General features: G+C 44.2%; 5 non-coding genes and 1 pseudogene across 5 annotated transcripts; all 6 read left to right on the forward strand.

The window, feature by feature from the left end:
- The first annotated feature begins 1,934 nt into the window (after window positions 1-1,934).
- On the forward strand, window positions 1,935-2,125 carry LOC130349336 (U2 spliceosomal RNA). The gene has a single exon (XR_008886688.1). It is a non-coding gene; the product is annotated as a U2 spliceosomal RNA (small nuclear RNA).
- A 2,064-nt stretch (window positions 2,126-4,189) lies between these two features.
- Window positions 4,190-4,380, forward strand: LOC130349349 (U2 spliceosomal RNA). The gene has a single exon (XR_008886699.1). It is a non-coding gene; the product is annotated as a U2 spliceosomal RNA (small nuclear RNA).
- A 9,264-nt stretch (window positions 4,381-13,644) lies between these two features.
- LOC130349254 (U2 spliceosomal RNA) lies at window positions 13,645-13,835 on the forward strand. The gene has a single exon (XR_008886645.1). It is a non-coding gene; the product is annotated as a U2 spliceosomal RNA (small nuclear RNA).
- Window positions 13,836-15,910: 2,075 nt separating this feature from the next.
- On the forward strand, window positions 15,911-16,101 carry LOC130349085 (U2 spliceosomal RNA). The gene has a single exon (XR_008886492.1). It is a non-coding gene; the product is annotated as a U2 spliceosomal RNA (small nuclear RNA).
- Window positions 16,102-18,185: 2,084 nt separating this feature from the next.
- Window positions 18,186-18,403, forward strand: LOC130349319 (U2 spliceosomal RNA; annotated as a pseudogene).
- Window positions 18,404-21,197: 2,794 nt separating this feature from the next.
- Window positions 21,198-21,387, forward strand: LOC130349274 (U2 spliceosomal RNA). Its single transcript, XR_008886661.1, has one exon. It is a non-coding gene; the product is annotated as a U2 spliceosomal RNA (small nuclear RNA).
- Window positions 21,388-21,493: the final 106 nt, after the last annotated feature.

Genomic DNA, 21,493 nt, shown 5'->3' on the forward strand with positions numbered 1-21,493 from the left:
GCCGCTGTTGGAGCGTCCAGGCACAGGACTTCTGCTGCTGCTGACTAAATGGCCTCCTTAATTGGATCATTTGAGTAGCCAGCACACCTGTGCAGGTAGGGCATGACATGATAGGCAGCTGCCTTGATAGCGGGTGGGTGCTGAATGTTCCTAATTGACAAAATAAGATTAATGCTTATGAAGAAATATAAAATCTCATCCCTTCCCCAATATCGCGCCACACCCCTACCCCTTAATTCCCTGGTTGAACTTGATGGACATATGTCTTTTTTCGACCGTACTAACTATGTAACTATGTAACATAACATGGGGGGGGGGGGGGTCTCCTGGCTGTTCACACAGGTGTGTCATTGCTGTACATTGACCATGCATTGCTTCTGTGGTATTGCAAAGGCAAAGACAAATGCTTCCAGCCATCCATTGCACTAATGGATTGGTCATCAGCTGGCTGTCTATGTCCCGCATCAATATAGACCAAAGTACAGAGGGTTAGGCTATGCTATTGTGCACCTACCTGATGCATCAGAAGGTGCGAGGCCCTTGCTAAATTCTGTGCACAGACTTTGAGATCTATACTTTAGACTGTATCTAAACCTGCTCCAACATGGACTGACATTCTGGCCTACTTTCAGCCGATGCGACTTGTCTGTCGCTGAACAGTCGCTTTTTATGTATTCAGCACGTATGTATAATGTTGTAAAAATGCTCTAGAAGCTAAAGTCGCAGAAATGTCACACATATTTGGCCTGCAACTTTCTGTGCGACAAATTCAGACAGGAAAAATCAGTATAAATCCTTAGAAAATTATCCCCCAGTGTCTCCATCTGCTGGCGGTATTGAATAAGCATTGCTGCACTGATGGGGTATGCATTAGACGAAAAAAAAGAAGAAAAAGAAGAATAATACGCCCAGAAAAGAGGCGAAAAGGAGAAAAACGTAAAAAAACGTGAAAAAAAAGTAAGAGGAAGAGAAGGGAAAAAAAGGTGGAAATGGGTTTAAAAGTGATTTCGGCGGAGAAATATATATATATATATATATATATATATATATATATATATATACGCGCACACACACACATATATATAAACGTATTCTCCGTTGAGATATTGCAGCCGCTGCTGTGTCCAGGCCCAGGAGCCTTAGCACTGTGCTGTGATGTCACTCAATACCACTGACATCACTAGGTGTAAACAACATCTCTCCTTTGCTGTGTATGTGACTATGGAGCTGTTTGGTGATGTCGTCTATTATGGCCTTCATAGAAGCAACAGGAGATTGTTGCATCCATCTAGAACCCTCAGAACTACAGTGCTATGATGTCACTCACTTCCACAGGCCTTGCAGAGTGTAAACAACAACAACCCAGCTTTGTTGTGTATGTAACCATAGGGATTTGTGATGTCACCTAGAACCTTCACAGCAGCGACAGCTTTATGAGGAGCATCAGCACTGCTCTGCCTGAGCAGAACCATCACCGCCATAGGTTGTCAAATAACCCGGGTTTAACCCACACAGGTAAGTCCAATGGGGTGCAGGCATGTCCTCTATGCTTACAGCTTCCCGTGGGTGTTGGTTTGATACCGTTTGGGGACAGCCAAGGAGGCATCTGCAGGCAACAAAGGTAGGTGTGTGCTTGTGTGTGTGTTTCCTATGCAGATCCTAAGCCCAGTGTCACATGCAAGTAGGAGGAGTAAGAAGGGTTCCTGGCAAATCCGGGTTATGGATTGCATTTAAAAAGGCCCCGTGGGAGTGCAATGGGCCCCTGTCTTGCTGCTTAGCAATAATGGTATGGGTTTAGGTTCTGCTGTGTGTACTGGTGGTTGACTGCCCCCCAGCCCAGAGTGTGCATGGAAAATTGTCTGGCAGCCTCCCTGACAGCAAGCAGTGATAGTGCCCATGAAGGGCACCTTGTTGGGCCCGCCCCTTTCACGGTTATCGCTTCTCGGCCTTTTGGCTAAGATCAAGTGTAGTATCTGTTCTTATCAGTTTAATATCTGATACGTCCCCTATCTGGGGACCATATATTAAATGGATTTTTGAGAACGGGGGCCGATTTCGAAGCTTGCTTCCGTCGCCCTATGCATTGACCCGATATGGCAGTATCTTCGGGTACAGTGCACCACCCCCTTACAGGGTTAAAAAGAAAGATTCCTACTTTCATTGCTACCTGCTTGCTGGCTAGCCAGCTAGCCAGCCCTGTGGGCCTTGCTGCTGCTGCAGCCAAAAAACAAAAGGTGGTGCTGCTGCTGCTTCTGCTTCTGCTTGTGTCTGGCTGCTGTTGGAGCGTCCAGGCACAGGACTTCTGCTGCTGCTGACTAAATGGCCTCCTTAATTGGATCATTTGAGTAGCCAGCACACCTGTGCAGGTAGGGCATGACATGATAGGCAGCTGCCTTGATAGCGGGTGGGTGCTGAATGTTCCTAATTGACAAAATAAGATTAATGCTTATGAAGAAATATAAAATCTCATCCCTTCCCCAATATCGCGCCACACCCCTACCCCTTAATTCCCTGGTTGAACTTGATGGACATATGTCTTTTTTCGACCGTACTAACTATGTAACTATGTAACATAACATGGGGGGGGGGGGGGTCTCCTGGCTGTTCACACAGGTGTGTCATTGCTGTACATTGACCATGCATTGCTTCTGTGGTATTGCAAAGGCAAAGACAAATGCTTCCAGCCATCCATTGCACTAATGGATTGGTCATCAGCTGGCTGTCTATGTCCCGCATCAATATAGACCAAAGTACAGAGGGTTAGGCTATGCTATTGTGCACCTACCTGATGCATCAGAAGGTGCGAGGCCCTTGCTAAATTCTGTGCACAGACTTTGAGATCTATACTTTAGACTGTATCTAAACCTGCTCCAACATGGACTGACATTCTGGCCTACTTTCAGCCGATGCGACTTGTCTGTCGCTGAACAGTCGCTTTTTATGTATTCAGCACCTATGTATAATGTTGTAAAAATGCTCTAGAAGCTAAAGTCGCAGAAATGTCACACATATTTGGCCTGCAACTTTCTGTGCGACAAATTCAGACAGGAAAAATCAGTATAAATCCTTAGAAAATTATCCCCCAGTGTCTCCATCTGCTGGCGGTATTGAATAAGCATTACTGCACTGATGGGGTATGCATTAGACGAAAAAAAGAAGAAAAAGAAGAATAATACGCCCAGAAAAGAGGCGAAAAGGAGAAAAACGTAAAAAAACGTGAAAAAAAGTAAGAGGAAGAGAAGGGAAAAAAAGGTGGAAATGGGTTTAAAAGTGATTTCGGCGGAGAAATATATATATATATATATATATATATATACGCGCACACACACACATATATATAAACGTATTCTCCGTTGAGATATTGCAGCCGCTGCTGTGTCCAGGCCCAGGAGCCTTAGCACTGTGCTGTGATGTCACTCAATACCACTGACATCACTAGGTGTAAACAACATCTCTCCTTTGCTGTGTATGTGACTATGGAGCTGTTTGGTGATGTCGTCTATTATGGCCTTCATAGAAGCAACAGGAGATTGTTGCATCCATCTAGAACCCTCAGAACTACAGTGCTATGATGTCACTCACTTCCACAGGCCTTGCAGAGTGTAAACAACAACAACCCAGCTTTGTTGTGTATGTAACCATAGGGATTTGTGATGTCACCTAGAACCTTCACAGCAGCGACAGCTTTATGAGGAGCATCAGCACTGCTCTGCCTGAGCAGAACCATCACCGCCATAGGTTGTCAAATAACCCGGGTTTAACCCACACAGGTAAGTCCAATGGGGTGCAGGCATGTCCTCTATGCTTACAGCTTCCCGTGGGTGTTGGTTTGATACCGTTTGGGGACAGCCAAGGAGGCATCTGCAGGCAACAAAGGTAGGTGTGTGCTTGTGTGTGTGTTTCCTATGCAGATCCTAAGCCCAGTGTCACATGCAAGTAGGAGGAGTAAGAAGGGTTCCTGGCAAATCCGGGTTATGGATTGCATTTAAAAAGGCCCCGTGGGAGTGCAATGGGCCCCTGTCTTGCTGCTTAGCAATAATGGTATGGGTTTAGGTTCTGCTGTGTGTACTGGTGGTTGACTGCCCCCCAGCCCAGAGTGTGCATGGAAAATTGTCTGGCAGCCTCCCTGACAGCAAGCAGTGATAGTGCCCATGAAGGGCACCTTGTTGGGCCCGCCCCTTTCACGGTTATCGCTTCTCGGCCTTTTGGCTAAGATCAAGTGTAGTATCTGTTCTTATCAGTTTAATATCTGATACGTCCCCTATCTGGGGACCATATATTAAATGGATTTTTGAGAACGGGGGCCGATTTCGAAGCTTGCTTCCGTCGCCCTATGCATTGACCCGATATGGCAGTATCTTCGGGTACAGTGCACCACCCCCTTACAGGGTTAAAAAGAAAGATTCCTACTTTCATTGCTACCTGCTTGCTGGCTAGCCAGCTAGCCAGCCCTGTGGGCCTTGCTGCTGCTGCAGCCAAAAAACAAAAGGTGGTGCTTCTGCTGCTTCTGCTTCTGCTTGTGTCTGGCCGCTGTTGGAGCGTCCAGGCACAGGACTTCTGCTGCTGCTGACTAAATGGCCTCCTTAATTGGATCATTTGAGTAGCCAGCACACCTGTGCAGGTAGGGCATGACATGATAGGCAGCTGCCTTGATAGCGGGTGGGTGCTGAATGTTCCTAATTGACAAAATAAGATTAATGCTTATGAAGAAATATAAAATCTCATCCCTTCCCCAATATCGCGCCACACCCCTACCCCTTAATTCCCTGGTTGAACTTGATGGACATATGTCTTTTTTCGACCGTACTAACTATGTAACTATGTTTCATAATGTTTTTATTGAATTTTATAAACATAAGAAATGTAACATATAACATATTATGACATCAGATGTGTCAGAGTTTACATATGAACATGCATAACAACCTTGACTGGTGGAGCATAATTGTTCATCCAAACAGTGTCATGCATATTCACAAAGGATCTATCAGGTCCAAAGGGACCTTAATTGAAATTTGAGAGCAAGAAAATAACAATAAGAAGGAAAACAATAAAACAATAAAATAGTGAGTCTCCATAACTTCTACAAAATCAATCAAAATTGCTGAATCAGGCAGTTGTCTGGTATTTGGTAGAATTCAGAATCGAGGTGTCACAAGGGTGTCACAAGGGTCAGCCGTCTTATACACTCGAAGAACCGCTCTTTTGTGTGTAGTAAGCTAAATTGTATCATAACTTAGTTTAGATAGTAAGGGTCTATGGGGGTTTATAAAGCTTAATCCAGGATTCCCATGAGGCTGTACACTCATCTCTTTTTCCCTTTTGACCAAAAAATATTAGCTCATAGTTATAATGAGATAGCAGTGTATTTATTAATTCGTTAATGTGTGGAATCTCTTTTGATTTCCATTTGGAGGCTAGTAACATTTTATATGACAAACATATGTGTACAATCGGAGTTTGTATGTTTTTTGGGAGATCTTCCAGACCCAGAAGTAATAGAAGTAATTCATCTTTAGGTTGTGAGCAATGAGGGATCAATTTCAAAATCATACTTTTTACTTCTGAAACAAAGGTAACTATGGCCGGACAAGTGAGGAAGATATGTTTTAGGGAGCCTTGTTCCCCACAATCCCTCCAACATAGTGGCGACAGGTGAGGAAAAATCAAAGATAATTTTTTAGGTGTGTAGTACCATCTATTGACAAACTTGCAATGATGTTCCCATAAATTAGCACATACTGTTGCTTTTTTTATCTTTAAGGATGTATTCAGCCATTTAGATTCAGAGAAGGATTGTCCCAAGTCGGATTCCCATCGTACCATCCCCGAATTTTTGTTTAACCATTTGTCTTCATTAAAATAGGAATAAAAGTTTTTAAGTCCCTTTTCTTTCTCCTTTACAGGATCAAGGAACCAAGTATGGAGGCTTTTTGGGAGCGAAGAATAGGATTCAGGGAATTTTTGCAAGTGCTTCTGTAGAATGTTGTAATATTTTTTATCGGATTCGGGTATTTTGTAGTTTGACTGTAATTCATCAAATGATAGCATTTTGTTGTTCCTAAGTACATCAGAGATGTATTTAATGCCCAGATCCTCCCAATGTAGAATGTTCAGTTTAGGGAGAAAGAGCTGGAGAGATTGGAGTGGTATCGGGGAGTCCATGGTACCCTCAATTTTGTCAATGTTTATAATACTCGAACTCCACACTTTTCCCGCTATTGAGAGGGTTGGGGGAATTCCAGGTCTATTAAGTAATTGGAAGCGTGATTTATTTAATAGGGTAGTGCTCCAGTTCTCTATTTTAGTAATATTTGATTCAAGCTTAACCCATGGTTTCTGTTGTTCTAGGGGTATTAGCCATTCCAGGGATTGCCTGATAATAATAGATTTATAATAGGCATGATAATTGGGTAGTCCCATTCCTCCATGTTTAAAAGATTTTTGTAATGCCACTAGGGAGACTCTGGGTTTAGACTGACCCCATATAAATGATGTCATTTGTTTATTAAGACTGTTTAGTATGTTGGCTGGCACGTAAACTGGAAGGGATCGCATAACATATAAAACCCTGGGCATAATAAACATTTTGTATATGATGGAACGACCCATCCAACTCCATTCACCTTTCGTATATTTATCTAGAGAGGATTGGAGATCTGACTTTAGGGTGGAGAAATTTGTTTTCACCATGCACGAAATGTTTTTGTTTAAGATTATGCCTAAATATTTCATTTTCGGTGGGTCCCATTGGTATAAGAAGCGTCTCATTAATTGCTCCTTGGTGGGTGGGTCAATATGAATGCTTAAAATATTAGATTTAGGTTCATTGACTTTGTAATATGTGAGTTCGCCGAATCTGTGTAGAATATTTTGTACTATCGGGAGAGAAGTGAGAGGTTCAGATAGAGATAAGATTATGTCATCTGCGAATAATCCTATTTTCTGGCTTTCTTTAGATATAGGGATGCCTTTGATGGAAAGATTGTCTCTTATCATTTTTGCTAATGGTTCTAATGAGATAAGGAATAATAATGGAGATAGGGGGCAACCTTGCCTAGTTCCATTTGTTATCTGAAAAGGGACTGAAAGAATGCCATTGACCAGGACTGAGGCGCTCGGGTTGCTGTATAGGGCAAAGACGGATTTTATAATTTCATCAGGAAAGCCGAATGATTTCATTGCTTTAGACGCATAAGTCCAGTGGATCCTATCGAAAGCTTTCTCTGCATCTAATGATAAATATATGGATGGATGTTTATTTTTGTTTGACCAGTGAATTAAATCAATTATTTTCCTGACTCCATCATTTGCTTGTCTATTAATCATAAATCCTACTTGGTCATCGTGTATAATGTGGGACAGGACTAGCGAAATTCTATTAGCTAATATCCTAGCATAAATTTTCACATCATTATTTAGTAAGGATATGGGTCTAAAATTAGATGGCCATGACGGATCTTTCCCTGGTTTCGGAAGAGTCACTATAGTCGCCTCTAAAGATTCGTTAGGGAAATGTCCATTCAATTTTGATTCATTGAAGAATTGTTCCAAATAGGGGAGAAGTATGGACTCAAACGTTTTGTAATATTCTGACGTAAAACCATCTGGCCCAGGGGATTTATTTAGTTTCATGGAGGTAATGGCTTCTGATATTTCTTTTGGAGAGATAGGGTTGTTTAGTTCTGTAATGCAATTCTGTGGTAGTTGAGGGAGGTTGCATTTTTTCAAAAAGAGGTCTATTTTGTCAGGGTCTGGTTGTGTTGTTAAGGGGTCATTTGATAAGTTATATAAGGATTCATAATACTTACTAAAGGAATCTGCTATACTTTGTGGGTTTTGTATTTTTTCTTTTGTCTGTGGGTTAATCAGGTGGGGGATTCTAGCTTTAGTGTTGATACCCTTCACTCTCATGGCCATCAATGAAGATGCTTTATTGTAATTACAATAATAATTGTATTTAAGTCTTTTAATCTGTTTATCAAACTTTGCGGACAATAACTCAGCTAATTTTATCCTAACTGCTTTTAGTTTTGTGTTTATATCCAAGTTCTGAGAGTGGTTCGATTTATCTTGGGATTCTAGGGTTGCTATGGATTGGAGAACTTTTTTGATGTTTTCTTTCGTGTTTCTATTGTATCTAGCAGTCTCTTGGATTAATAGCCCTCTTGCATAAGCTTTATGTGCATTCCAGAGGGTTGAGCACTTCGTAGTGGAGTTTACATTAAGCTTAAAGTATTCAGTTAAGTTTTTATAGAGTCTGTTTTTGACCTCTGGTAGGTTCATAATGTAAGAATTATTCCTCCAAATAAATTTATTCTTTGGAAAATCAGGTGTGGAGATAGTTAAGGACAAAGGGGCATGATCGGCCCACGTTATATTGCCAATAGTGCATAATTCAACATCAGAGATTGTATGAATTGTAGTTAGAAAATAATCTATTCTCGAGTAAGACTTGTGTGTCTGAGAGTAGAATGTGTAATCCCTCTCAATTCCGTGTTTACATCTCCAAATGTCGAATAGACCTTCAGTGAATAACCATTTGTTGAGTGTTAGAACTTTTCTTGAACTCTGAGAATTAGAGTCTAGTTTAAAGTCGTTTGTTAAGTTTAGGTCACCGCATATAATTAGTTTTCCTTGTTTAATCTTATTTATTTTTTTCATTAGTTTATTTAAGAACCTTATCTGGCCTGAGTTCGGGGCATATACTGATGCAATTGTGTAGTCCTTATTATTGATTGTGCAGGATACGATAATAAAGCGTCCTAGTGGATCTGTTTCTATTTGTTTCTTATGGAATGTCACAGTGTCTCTAACCAAAATCATGGAACCAGCTTTCTTCGTCGGAGCACAGGACATGAATATATTTGGAAAATGCTTATATTTAAATTTGTTGCTATCTTGATCCCTAATGTGTGTTTCTTGTATACAAATAATATCTGCATTAGATTCCTTAATGTCGTTCCATAGGAAAGTTCTACGTTTATGTGAATTTAGGCCCCTAACATTATGGCTATAAAATTTAAGCGTCATCTATCTGTGTAAGAAAATGATTTGCGTAGAGGAGGTTCTGAGTAGTAGATAATACCTTAGGGAACGTGGAGTGTAGCATTTCAGTTGTAGACGGCTGAGCACCTTGGACCACAGTATGTAGACATCATACCATAATGTCCTAAATAAGTATGGAGAAAATAGAGTGTGAACAACATAAATACAGTAGTTGTTATTAAACCAATAGAATGTGATAACTAGAATGAAAAAATAGATAACAATACAGAGCTGATTTAACATGTGCAAGTTGGGGAGAGCTTGCATCCAGAGAGAAAATAAATTTGACATGGGTAGTGACTTCCTAGAATAGATAATCAACAGAGCATCACCACCTCGGATAGATGGTTCAAGTTGGTGTTACAGTTCGTTCCAGGGATTGGTTTTCTTTCAGTGGTGGGAATGGGAAGGGCTCAACCGTTATGTTCCATTGTTCCAATGTCTCTTTGGCTTTGATGGGACAGGTGAGGATATGATTGATGCCGTTTCTCATCACAATGATTTTAGTCGGGAATCCCCATCTGTATTTGAAGCCATTTTTTCTCAAAGCTGTAGTTACAGGGGTGAAATTTCTTCTTGCCGCTAAGGTAGATGGTGATAAGTCTATGAATATCGATATTCCCTTGTATTGGTCTGGAAGGGAACCCGCTTTCCTGTTTGCTGTCAGGATTTTCTCCTTTGTTTGAAAAAATAATAGTCTCGCTATTACATCTCTTGGGACTGAATCAGGTAGGTTTTTTGGTTTGGGCAGTCGATGTGCCCTGTCTATGGTGAGCTCAATATCTGAGCATTCTGGAACCAAACATTTGAACATCTTTTGTAGGTATGGGACTATTTCAGGGCTTGAGATACTTTCTGGAACTCCTCTGAACTTTAGGTTATTTCGTCTGTTTCTGTCTTCTAAGTCGATGAGTTTGGCTCTCAGGGATTCTACTTCATCGCAAAGTAGATCTTGGGCGTCTGCTAGTTTGTTATGGGCTGCCACACATTCTCCCATTTTCTTTTCGGTGTGATCAACCCTTTCTCCTAAGGCTTCTACATTTTTATTTATTTCTGCCATTGTGGATTTTGTATCTTTCTGGATCTGACGTCTTAGCAACAGCAGCATATTTTTTACTTCTGTGGCAGTGTCCGAAGATGCTGGCATGTTTTGTAATTGGTCGTCCGGTTCTGTATCTAAATGGATGTTTTCAGATAAGTTTTCTTGGGAGGAAAACTTTTGTTTTTGTTTTTCTGGACTCCCCGATGGGGAAGAGGTAATTGACGAATTTTCATTTTCTTGTAGTGGAGAGTATCTGTTTGACAGAGGAAGGTTTGTATCTTCAGGCTGTTCAATGTGAGTAACTCTTATCCTCTGTGATAGTGGTGTGTTGAGATATCTTGAAGGTTGGGATTTGTTGCCGTATCTGTTAGTGGAGTTTCTTTTTTTGTATGAAGTGGTTTGGAATACTCCGTCTTGTTCTATTTGTTCCATTTTTTTGGAAGCTTCAATTTTCTTTGCGTTTCTTGTATTTGACATATTTCTTGTTTAATTTAGCAGAGGAATGGTAGAAAAGACTTGATAGAATCAGAATAGGGAAGATTCCCGGTGTTATTTGTGTTTAATAAAGCAGTACGTTTTTGCTTAACTTTGAGATAGAATAAATGTTAAATTGTGGTGGTCACTTTCCAGGGGACTGCAGCTGTTTTCAGACTTGAAATGCTCACTGTTGGTATTAAGTCGAAGGTAAGTATTATTCCTAGTTCTCTGTCATACAATTGTAGAAGGTAGAATGTCCCGCAATATATTAAATTTTTTAAAGTAACACTGCTCTTTAGACACCAGTAGAGTGTGTTGACTTGTATAATTTACAGTGAGTTTAAGCGTGCTTGGAAATGACTTGAATAGATAGTAATCCTATATGCTTTTACAGGAGACTTATGCAGAAGCAGAAATGCATTAAATTGTCTGCAAGAGTTATTGGTTGTTCTGTGTAATGCAATTATGGAACAACCGCACGACAGGTGAGATTTCCACAGAACAGTATTCTCAGGTAGTTTGTCTTTTAGTTGGGTAAGGGTAGTGCTGGAATTGAGCTGTTTGCGAATATCTTAAAAGTATGACAGTCTCTTGCAGAAATACTGTAATGTGCAGGGGATTCGTTATATATAGGCAGTAGTTATTATATCATGAATAACTGGAAATAGAGCAGACTCACGCTGCAGGGAGGAAGGGAGCTGCTGTGTATATGCTTCTTAGATAAACAAATGGTGGCTGTAAAGGAGGTCTGAATGGAGCTGGTTAATGTCAGCTGTACTGTTATCTGTTCAGTGTAACCAGCTATAGTGAGGTGGGGGATCACAGGAGGGTTCAGAGGTTAATGGAGGCACTTAATGGAGTTGTTGTTATCTACTCTGCTGGCAGGCAGAACAGCTCCGTGTTGTGTGTGAGAGACACTTCCTCTGATCTCAGTAGACGGAGTGCTGTGTGGTGCTTCAGCACTATCTCACACGTGCCTGGAGCTCCCTAGGTAAAATGGCTCCCGAAGAAGAACACCACTGTGCAGCAAAGCACTCAACAGGTATAGTACAGGAGGAATATAGGTAAACTCACAGTTCTTAAGTTGGTCTCCTGTGTTTGCTGTGCTTCTTTTCCTCAGCTGCTCCCTTACTTTCTCCTCTGTCAATGTAGTGCTGGTGTCTCACAGCTCCTGTTCTTAGGAGCTATGCCTGAGCCCTCAGCCTGGGTCGGTCTGCAGTGCTTGCTTTTATTATTCAGTCAATGTAGCCCAAAGTTGGCAGGAAAGGTCCTGAGCTGATCCTGGGTCCCCAGAACAAATTTGGAGTGAATCCGAGTTAAAATGCCAGTTTTGTGACGCTTTTAGGAATTCTCAGTCACAGGAGCTCAGCTACATGCTTGCAGCAGGCTCCTTACCCAGGCCACGCCCCCCTAACTATGTAACTATGTAACATAACATGGGGGGGGGGGGGGGGGGGGGTCTCCTGGCTGTTCACACAGGTGTGTCATTGCTGTACATTGACCATGCATTGCTTCTGTGGTATTGCAAAGGCAAAGACAAATGCTTCCAGCCATCCATTGCACTAATGGATTGGTCATCAGCTGGCTGTCTATGTCCCGCATCAATATAGACCAAAGTACAGAGGGTTAGGCTATGCTATTGTGCACCTACCTGATGCATCAGAAGGTGCGAGGCCCTTGCTAAATTCTGTGCACAGACTTTGAGATCTATACTTTAGACTGTATCTAAACCTGCTCCAACATGGACTGACATTCTGGCCTACTTTCAGCCGATGCGACTTGTCTGTCGCTGAACAGTCGCTTTTTATGTATTCAGCACCTATGTATAATGTTGTAAAAATGCTCTAGAAGCTAAAGTCGCAGAAATGTCACACATATTTGGCCTGCAACTTTCTGTGCGACAAATTCAGACAGGAAAAATCAGTATAAATCCTTAGAAAATTATCCCCCAGTGTCTCCATCTGCTGGCGGTATTGAATAAGCATTGCTGCACTGATGGGGTATGCATTAGACGAAAAAAAAGAAGAAAAAGAAGAATAATACGCCCAGAAAAGAGGCAAAAAGGAGAAAAACGTAAAAAAACGTGAAAAAAAAGTAAGAGGAAGAGAAGGGAAAAAAAGGTGGAAATGGGTTTAAAAGTGATTTCGGCGGAGAAATATATATATATATATATATATATATATATATATATATATATATATATACGCGCACACACACACATATATATAAACGTATTCTCCGTTGAGATATTGCAGCCGCTGCTGTGTCCAGGCCCAGGAGCCTTAGCACTGTGCTGTGATGTCACTCAATACCACTGACATCACTAGGTGTAAACAACATCTCTCCTTTGCTGTGTATGTGACTATGGAGCTGTTTGGTGATGTCGTCTATTATGGCCTTCATAGAAGCAACAGGAGATTGTTGCATCCATCTAGAACCCTCAGAACTACAGTGCTATGATGTCACTCACTTCCACAGGCCTTGCAGAGTGTAAACAACAACAACCCAGCTTTGTTGTGTATGTAACCATAGGGATTTGTGATGTCACCTAGAACCTTCACAGCAGCGACAGCTTTATGAGGAGCATCAGCACTGCTCTGCCTGAGCAGAACCATCACCGCCATAGGTTGTCAAATAACCCGGGTTTAACCCACACAGGTAAGTCCAATGGGGTGCAGGCATGTCCTCTATGCTTACAGCTTCCCGTGGGTGTTGGTTTGATACCGTTTGGGGACAGCCAAGGAGGCATCTGCAGGCAACAAAGGTAGGTGTGTGCTTGTGTGTGTGTTTCCTATGCAGATCCTAAGCCCAGTGTCACATGCAAGTAGGAGGAGTAAGAAGGGTTCCTGGCAAATCCGGGTTATGGATTGCATTTAAAAAGGCCCCGTGGGAGTGCAATGGGCCCCTGTCTTGCTGCTTAGCAATAATGGTATGGGTTTAGGTTCTGCTGTGTGTACTGGTGGTTGACTGCCCCCCAGCCCAGAGTGTGCATGGAAAATTGTCTGGCAGCCTCCCTGACAGCAAGCAGTGATAGTGCCCATGAAGGGCACCTTGTTGGGCCCGCCCCTTTCACGGTTATCGCTTCTCGGCCTTTTGGCTAAGATCAAGTGTAGTATCTGTTCTTATCAGTTTAATATCTGATACGTCCCCTATCTGGGGACCATATATTAAATGGATTTTTGAGAACGGTGGCCGATTTCGAAGCTTGCTTCCGTCGCCCTATGCATTGACCCGATATGGCAGTATCTTCGGGTACAGTGCACCACCCCCTTACAGGGTTAAAAAGAAAGATTCCTACTTTCATTGCTACCTGCTTGCTGGCTAGCCAGCTAGCCAGCCCTGTGGGCCTTGCTGCTGCTGCAGCCAAAAAACAAAAGGTGGTGCTGCTGCTGCTTCTGCTTCTGCTTGTGTCTGGCCGCTGTTGGAGCGTCCAGGCACAGGACTTCTGCTGCTGCTGACTAAATGGCCTCCTTAATTGGATCATTTGAGTAGCCAGCACACCTGTGCAGGTAGGGCATGACATGATAGGCAGCTGCCTTGATAGCGGGTGGGTGCTGAATGTTCCTAATTGACAAAATAAGATTAATGCTTATGAAGAAATATAAAATCTCATCCCTTCCCCAATATCGCGCCACACCCCTACCCCTTAATTCCCTGGTTGAACTTGATGGACATATGTCTTTTTTCGACCGTACTAACTATGTAACTATGTAACATAACATGGGGGGGGTCTCCTGGCTGTTCACACAGGTGTGTCATTGCTGTACATTGACCATGCATTGCTTCTGTGGTATTGCAAAGGCAAAGACAAATGCTTCCAGCCATCCATTGCACTAATGGATTGGTCATCAGCTGGCTGTCTATGTCCCGCATCAATATAGACCAAAGTACAGAGGGTTAGGCTATGCTATTGTGCACCTACCTGATGCATCAGAAGGTGCGAGGCCCTTGCTAAATTCTGTGCACAGACTTTGAGATCTATACTTTAGACTGTATCTAAACCTGCTCCAACATGGACTGACATTCTGGCCTACTTTCAGCCGATGCGACTTGTCTGTCGCTGAACAGTCGCTTTTTATGTATTCAGCACCTATGTATAATGTTGTAAAAATGCTCTAGAAGCTAAAGTCGCAGAAATGTCACACATATTTGGCCTGCAACTTTCTGTGCGACAAATTCAGACAGGAAAAATCAGTATAAATCCTTAGAAAATTATCCCCCAGTGTCTCCATCTGCTGGCGGTATTGAATAAGCATTGCTGCACTGATGGGGTATGCATTAGACGAAAAAAAAGAAGAAAAAGAAGAATAATACGCCCAGAAAAGAGGCGAAAAGGAGAAAAACGTAAAAAAAACGTGAAAAAAAAGTAAGAGGAAGAGAAGGGAAAAAAAGGTGGAAATGGGTTTAAAAGTGATTTCGGCGGAGAAATATATATATATATATATATATATATATATATATATATATACGCGCACACACACACACATATATATAAACGTATTCTCCGTTGAGATATTGCAGCCGCTGCTGTGTCCAGGCCCAGGAGCCTTAGCACTGTGCTGTGATGTCACTCAATACCACTGACATCACTAGGTGTAAACAACATCTCTCCTTTGCTGTGTATGTGACTATGGAGCTGTTTGGTGATGTCGTCTATTATGGCCTTCATAGAAGCAACAGGAGATTGTTGCATCCATCTAGAACCCTCAGAACTACAGTGCTATGATGTCACTCACTTCCACAGGCCTTGCAGAGTGTAAACAACAACAACCCAGCTTTGTTGTGTATGTAACCATAGGGATTTGTGATGTCACCTAGAACCTTCACAGCAGCGACAGCTTTATGAGGAGCATCAGCACTGCTCTGCCTGAGCAGAACCATCACCGCCATAGGTTGTCAAATAACCCGGGTTTAACCCACACAGGTAAGTCCAATGGGGTGCAGGCATGTCCTCTATGCTTACAGCTTCCCGTGGGTGTTGGTTTGATACCGTTTGGGGACAGCCAAGGAGGCATCTGCAGGCAACAAAGGTAGGTGTGTGCTTGTGTGTGTGTTTCCTATGCAGATCCTAAGCCCAGTGTCACATGCAAGTAGGAGGAGTAAGAAGGGTTCCTGGCAAATCCGGGTTATGGATTGCATTTAAAAAGGCCCCGTGGGAGTGCAATGGGCCCCTGTCTTGCTGCTTAGCAATAATGGTATGGGTTTAGGTTCTGCTGTGTGTACTGGTGGTTGACTGCCCCCCAGCCCAGAGTGTGCATGGAAAATTGTCTGGCAGCCTCCCTGACAGCAAGCAGTGATAGTGCCCATGAAGGGCACCTTGTTGGGCCCGCCCCTTTCACGGTTATCGCTTCTCGGCCTTTTGGCTAAGATCAAGTGTAGTATCTGTTCTTATCAGTTTAATATCTGATACGTCCCCTATCTGGGGACCATATATTAAATGGATTTTTGAGAACGGGGGCCGATTTCGAAGCTTGCTTCCGTCGCCCTATGCATTGACCCGATATGGCAGTATCTTCGGGTACAGTGCACCACCCCCTTACAGGGTTAAAAAGAAAGATTCCTACTTTCATTGCTACCTGCTTGCTGGCTAGCCAGCTAGCCAGCCCTGTGGGCCTTGCTGCTGCTGCAGCCAAAAAACAAAAGGTGGTGCTGCTGCTGCTTCTGCTGCTTCTGCTTCTGCTTGTGTCTGGCCGCTGTTGGAGCGTCCAGGCACAGGACTTCTGCTGCTGCTGACTAAATGGCCTCCTTAATTGGATCATTTGAGTAGCCAGCACACCTGTGCAGGTAGGGCATGACATGATAGGCAGCTGCCTTGATAGCGGGTGGGTGCTGAATGTTCCTAATTGACAAAATAAGATTAATGCTTATGAAGAAATATAAAATCTCATCCCTTCCCCAATATCGCGCCACACCCCTACCCCTTAATTCCCTGGTTGAACTTGATGGACATATGTCTTTTTTCGACCGTACTAACTATGTAACTATGTAACATAACATGGGGGGGGGGGGGGGGGTCTCCTGGCTGTTCACACAGGTGTGTCATTGCTGTACATTGACCATGCATTGCTTCTGTGGTATTGCAAAGGCAAAGACAAATGCTTCCAGCCATCCATTGCACTAATGGATTGGTCATCAGCTGGCTGTCTATGTCCCGCATCAATATGGACCAAAGTACAGAGGGTTAGGCTATGCTATTGTGCACCTACCTGATGCATCAGAAGGTGCGAGGCCCTTGCTAAATTCTGTGCACAGACTTTGAGATCTATACTTTAGACTGTATCTAAACCTGCTCCAACATGGACTGACATTCTGGCCTACTTTCAGCCGATGCGACTTGTCTGTCGCTGAACAGTCGCTTTTTATGTATTCAGCACCTATGTATAATGTTGTAAAAATGCTCTAGAAGCTAAAGTCGCAGAAATGTCACACATATTTGGCCTGCAACTTTCTGTGCGACAAATTCAGACAGGAAAAATCAGTATAAATCCTTAGAAAATTATCCCCCAGTGTCTCCATCTGCTGGCGGTATTGAATAAGCATTGCTGCACTGATGGGGTATGCATTAGACGAAAAAAAAGAAGAAAAAGAAGAATAATACGCCCAGAAAAGAGGCGAAAAGGAGAAAAACGTAAAAAAACGTGAAAAAAAAGTAAGAGGAAGAGAAGGGAAAAAAAGGTGGAAATGGGTTTAAAAGTGATTTCGGCGGAGAAATATATATATATATATATATATATATATATATATACGCGCACACACACACATATATATAAACGTATTCTCCGTTGAGATATTGCAGCCGCTGCTGTGTCCAGGCCCAGGAGCCTTAGCACTGTGCTGTGATGTCACTCAATACCACTGACATCACTAGGTGTAAACAACATCTCTCCTTTGCTGTGTATGTGACTATGGAGCTGTTTGGTGATGTCGTCTATTATGGCCTTCATAGAAGCAACAGGAGATTGTTGCATCCATCTAGAACCCTCAGAACTACAGTGCTATGATGTCACTCACTTCCACAGGCCTTGCAGAGTGTAAACAACAACAACCCAGCTTTGTTGTGTATGTAACCATAGGGATTTGTGATGTCACCTAGAACCTTCACAGCAGCGACAGCTTTATGAGGAGCATCAGCACTGCTCTGCCTGAGCAGAACCATCACCGCCATAGGTTGTCAAATAACCCGGGTTTAACCCACACAGGTAAGTCCAATGGGGTGCAGGCATGTCCTCTATGCTTACAGCTTCCCATGGGTGTTGGTTTGATACCGTTTGGGGACAGCCAAGGAGGCATCTGCAGGCAACAAAGGTAGGTGTGTGCTTGTGTGTGTGTTTCCTATGCAGATCCTAAGCCCAGTGTCACATGCAAGTAGGAGGAGTAAGAAGGGTTCCTGGCAAATCCGGGTTATGGATTGCATTTAAAAAGGCCCCGTGGGAGTGCAATGGGCCCCTGTCTTGCTGCTTAGCAATAATGGTATGGGTTTAGGTTCTGCTGTGTGTACTGGTGGTTGACTGCCCCCCAGCCCAGAGTGTGCATGGAAAATTGTCTGGCAGCCTCCCTGACAGCAAGCAGTGATAGTGCCCATGAAGGGCACCTTGTTGGGCCCGCCCCTTTCACGGTTATCGCTTCTCGGCCTTTTGGCTAAGATCAAGTGTAGTATCTGCATTTGGTCTGGTCGGAAGGTGTCTGTGGTACCCCGCTTCTCGGCCTTGGGGGATTGTCTCTCCTTACGGAGGGACTTCACCCCCTTGCTGCTATTGGGGAGCGGGCTTAGTCCACAGACAACGGGTTGCGATCCCCCTGTCTCTGGGACCTTGTGTCTCAGAAGGCATTTTCGGTACGTTGAGCGTTACCTGTAGCTTCGGAAGCACCTAGGGTACCCCCGACCTCTGCCTTGGGTAAGGGTTCCGCTTTTATAGCGGGATTCCGAGCCCCTGCTGCTATTGGGGAAGGGGCTTAGTCCCTGGGTGTGGAAGATGCCGTTCTCCTGGGCTTTCCCCTCTGGGGAAATGTCGATGCGAAATACCATCCGCATAGAGGTGTCGGAGAGCCATCGTCAGTTGAAGAACCTCCGCTTCATTGCGGAGGTGATTCTTCTTGACTACTTCCGCCTCAATAGGGAGGACATCCTGTGTCTAAATGACCAGGAAAGCCGTGGCCTGTATACCGTCACCTTCACGGCCACGGCGTGTTGCGATAACATCTATGCAACCTTGTCTGGTGCGGACCAGAGGGACGATCGACTCGACGGTCTTTCGTTCCAGTTCCTCTATGGTGAGGAACATGTACCGTTGGTGGTGGCTATGCACAGCCCTCATGTGACCACGGAGGATATAGCCACTTTTCTTCGACGATACTGCGAAGAGGTGCGATTCGCAAACAAAATCTTGAACTCCGTGCGGTTCTGGAACGGCAAGAGGAAGTTCTGGGTCAAGTTCCGTAAGGATCCCGGTGGTATTGGGGGTCTTTGCCATCCGCCCCCAAATTTTGCCATCGGGAGAGTTCGGGGCTTCCTGTTCTATCCTCAAATGCCTATGTATTGCCGAAATTGCTTGAGGTTTGGCCACACCCAGGAGACCTGCGGCGCGGAGCGTGTGATTCGCTGCAATAGGTGTGGCCAAGAAGGTCACATAGCCTCAAGATGTAGCCATACGATAAGGTGCAACCTCTGCGGAGAGGAAAATCACAATTTTAATTCCTGTCCCCATAAAGCAAAAACTACGATGGGTGGGTCAAGGCTGGGCCCACCCAAAGAGGGGACAGGACAAAAGACGTCCTTTTTTAAGATGCCCAAACCCCAGATGGCAGGTACTGATGGGTCCAGGCCCAAGACCTCTGGTGCTCCATCGGGGGGCCCACCGGTGGTAGTGCTAGGGGGAGGCCATGGGGATTCCACGAAGCCCGGGCGGGTGATCGAGTTTACTGCCCGGGAAATTGAAAGACGTCGATCGACTTCCTACCTGGCTCAAGAGCCCGCCAAAACTTCTGAAGGGGGCTCACCTGTGGCGGGTGGCAGCCGACGGGCCTCGGTGGGGGCAGAGGTGGACCCAAAATTGCAACATAAGCCAGGTACTGGCTTGGCCCAGGGTCGCCCTGCTCCGGACGAAGAGGCCCCGGTGAAAGCCCGCCGGAAGGGGAGCCAGGTGGCCAGGTCTGAGCCCGGTCCTGTTACTCCGCCTATACAGGACAGGGCCAAGAAGACAAGTGGCGCCAAACCAGGGTTTGCTGCCCCGCCAGCAGTGGACCCGGTGGGTAAAACTGGCCATCGTCGATCGATGGGGAAGTTGGAGCAACAGTCCTCAGCAACGCTTGCTGGGGAACAAGCGATGAAAACTTCCCAAGGTAGCGGCAAAGGTTCCGGAAAAGAGGCCTCACAGGCCCCTGTGCAGCAGTTCCAGTCGTCAAAAGATGAAAGAAGACGCAGATCCATCAGCCGGGGGCCAGAGATTACATCGAGTGAGAGCAACACAGAGGATATGGACAGCAGTGTGACATTTAAAAGACAAAGAGAAGAAGAAGAGGAAGACATTCAAAGGAAAGCGGCGTGCCGTAGTTCGGACGAGAGCGAGCTCAGGGTCGGGGCATCATCGATCTCAAGCTCCGACCCTCAGAACATCAAGGAGCTGATGACCCCGCAGGCGGGGGATGACGGTACGCAGCTTATTATTGACTTTGATTCTCCAAGCACGGACTCTCCATAAACTATGCCTATCCCTGTAAAAATTGCCTCACTCAATGTGAGGTCCTTAAAGAGCCCTGATCGCAGGGCTGCTTTATTTTCTTATCTAGAGACATGTGACTTTGACCTTTGCCTGCTACAAGAATGTGGAATCCCTAGTAAAATGGACTATAAAGACTTAAAAGAAGACTGGAAGCTGGGCCCATCCATATGGTCCGGTGCAAATGACTGTCGTTCTGTGGGTGTTGGGCTGCTCTGCCGAGGCCAGTCCTTTTCTATTCATACAGTAACTGAGATTGTGCCTGGCAGAGCTCTTTTAATTCATCTATATTTTAATGGACTTTTAATTCGTGTTTTAAATGTGTATGCCCCTCCTGATAAACAGGAGCGGGCAGAACTATTTGAAATTTTACCACTGTTTTGTGTTGGGTCTTCCCCCCTGCTGGTGGGAGGTGATTTTAACTGCATACGTGATGGGGAACACCGGCAGGGTGGGGATATTAATCGTAAAGACCGCACTTCTTACCTGCTTAAAAATTTTATTGATGATTTTAATTTGAAAGATTGCTGGAAGGATCTCTTGCCGGAGGACCCGGGCGCCACATGGTCCAATGGAAGAGTGAGCTCCAGAATCAATTTTATTTTTTCCTCTAGAGCTTTTAAACCCCTGAAATGCACGCTCGAGCAGAATATCTTCTCTGATCATAAGCTCCTCTTGGTGGGCCTGGAGCTAGAGGGGGAGCAAAAAGCAAAAAGGGGCCTCTGGAGATTAAACACCACACTCCTAGAGGACCCTGAGATAAAAGAGGAGTTTGTGCGGACCTACCAATGCTGGCAATCACAAAGAAAACCCCACGAGCCTATGCTGCACTGGTGGGAGGGCACCAAATCTAAAATCAGATTTTTTTTTATCAAAGCAGGTAAGAAGAAGGCAAAAATGGAAAAACAGTGGTTTTATGTTCTTAACATGCGTTTAAATGTACTTTTTAAATCTGTTCTTATCAGTTTAATATCTGATACGTCCCCTATCTGGGGACCATATATTAAATGGATTTTTGAGAACGGGGGCCGATTTCGAAGCTTGCTTCCGTCGCCCTATGCATTGACCCGATATGGCAGTATCTTCGGGTACAGTGCACCACCCCCTTACAGGGTTAAAAAGAAAGATTCCTACTTTCATTGCTACCTGCTTGCTGGCTAGCCAGCTAGCCAGCCCTGTGGGCCTTGCTGCTGCTGCAGCCAAAAAACAA

This window comes from Hyla sarda, unplaced genomic scaffold (genome assembly GCF_029499605.1).
Source record: "Hyla sarda isolate aHylSar1 unplaced genomic scaffold, aHylSar1.hap1 scaffold_91, whole genome shotgun sequence".
NCBI classification, from domain to species: Eukaryota; Metazoa; Chordata; class Amphibia; order Anura; family Hylidae; genus Hyla; species Hyla sarda.